Here is a 2,478-nt window from a genome sequence, read left to right as displayed (position 1 = left end):
CCTTAAATGAAACGAAAGAAAAGAAAAAATGTTTAAAAAAAAAATTTTTGTATGGGAAAAATATTTGAAAAATTATTTCTTCCTACTAATTGTTTAACAAGCTCATAATGTTTCGTAGCTAAATAATAACAAAAAAAAAATACAAAGAAATATTATGTTAAGCTAATCTGGAACGCCTGTCAAATATGCTTTCTTTCCATAAATTTTTGGCAGTGTGCCACAGTCTAAGTTTTCTCTTTAATTTAAAAATAATAAAACATAAATTGTATTCCAACTAACAAATCTTTTTCAAAATATTCCTCTAAGTAAGTGAATAAGTGAGTTTGGTTTATGTGCAAATGCACGTGTCCTGGCAATTCAAGACTTAAAGCGCTCTCTTTATCGTTCAGTCAACAGCAACCCCACTTTAAAAAGGATTTGCCTGGTTTTAACCGACATGTGTCTGCCGTTAAGTAAACTTCAAATGCAGATATATATTGTCTAGTCATACGGACAGACAGACTTTCGACGCTCGCCTTTTCATTTACCATGACATTTAACACGCGTTCCTTAGTTGTATGTATTTATTTTCTGACAACCATTCTCTCCTAGTGTTTGTAATTGTTAAATAATTTGATTTGTATGTCTGCTGTTTGCATTCTTACCATATTTCGAAAATTGACACACGTTTTCAATTTTGCGTTTATTATTTGCTTTAAAATCTGTTTGTCTCTTTCTTTCGTCTAACTGTCTGATGATTGACTGTGTGTATGTGTGGTAAAGTGTATGCAAAATTGACACACGTTTAGCTAGTTTTTCCAATATTTAATGTCCAATTTCCTCCCTTTTGTGTCAATTAAAGAAACGCTAAGGCAAAACATTTTAGGGGAAAGTTTTATTAAGAGTTTTAAATAACATTCTATAAGCGATTTAAAAAAAAATAAATTCAATTAATCTTAATTGTAATAAAAATGATCTCTTTTCCATTTCCCCGAACTCTTGCAATTCCCTGATGAATTGTCTAACTTTTGATTTTTAATTTATCAGATTTTGAAGGTGACATATTAATTTGTCACAGCTTTTTTTTATATACGAAAGTTTTTTAAGATTGTTAGAAACTCAAATAAATTTTTGGTGCCCCTGGGGTTCATAGACCACTATTTGTCTAAATATATAAGTTCCTAACATTTAGATAGTTTATAGTCTGAAGGTATCTTATAAATGACAGATATTGTACAACTCTCCTCATGCCAATAATATTTAGCTTTTAAAAGCCCCAGGGGTTCATAAACCACTCAGGAACCTGAACCATTATCGCTGAAGATTTTAAGTAATAAATCAAACTACTTGAAGCCTTTAAAGTCCAGATATTTAAAATTAGGCAAAACGATAGATAACTTCTTGAGATATTAACAAATAAGGAAGAAGTGGCGCAGAGACCCCTTAACTATTTACAAGCAAAATTTCTTAAAAATTTTACAAATTTCCAAATTTTTTGACTAAGTCTAGAAAAATTTGGGGTATTCACAACAAGTTAATGACAATACTAACACTCTGGGATAAAAAAGAACAGTGATATCACCTTTGGGAAATTCCTCATACATATGGAGTTATGTCATGTCAATTTTATATAAAGTGATGATTTGTTTTCGCTAAAAAAAAATTTGGACATGTCATTGTTGCAATAGCAGGGAACTCCAACAACCAACAATCATTCATCATGTCTTATACCCCAACACAGGAAAGTTTAAGCTTTAAGACAAGGCAAAATTTAGCTTCCCTTTTTCAAAACACCAACATAAATAATAGCTCAATATTTAAGCGTATGTTTTCGCCAAAAAAAATATAAAAAATATTAGCAAAAAATAAGGGTGTTTCCCTGACATTCCCCCTTCAACCTAGTTGTAGTATTTCTTTTTTCTACCAAAAGTCTCATCTGTTGTGGATTAGATTATGTATCATAAACTTGTAATTTATTGGTTTTTAGGAAGTTGGCAAACAAGTGTTTCTCTGTTCAACACAATTCTTCCTGCCTCTTGGGTTGTTAAATTTAACAACTGTTCACATCCACAACAGGAAAGCGTAAGAAAAAAATAAAATAAATGATTCCTAGAAATTATTTAGTTTAACAACTTTTCAAGAGTCATAACAATTTTTCTCCCCTTTACAAGTGCGAGAAGGTTAAATATGGTTATAGCATCGGGATCTCTTCTAGACTCTGGGAATTTTTTGTTTTATTTTTTTTTTTTTTTTTTTGAAAAATATTCCAGATTTTTGTTATTATCATCTTGAATTGTCTAGAGACGTTGGTATTGCTAACTGTTTGGAAATTATGTTTAAATGAATTATTTGTTATTATTATTGTTGTGCAATAATTATACCAGATGTTTAGGTTCAAATGTGATTTTTTTAAAAGAATTTGATTTGGAGGCAATGCTCAAGAACCCCCAAGATTTTGGTAATATTGTCGTTAATGTAATTTTGGTTTGCAACTAGTTA

This window comes from Lucilia sericata, unplaced genomic scaffold, assembly GCF_015586225.1.
Source record: "Lucilia sericata isolate MDLA Ls3-8-SP2 unplaced genomic scaffold, ASM1558622v1 Contig002070F_arrow, whole genome shotgun sequence".
NCBI classification, from domain to species: Eukaryota; Metazoa; Arthropoda; class Insecta; order Diptera; family Calliphoridae; genus Lucilia; species Lucilia sericata.
This window is presented reverse-complemented; position numbering follows the sequence as displayed.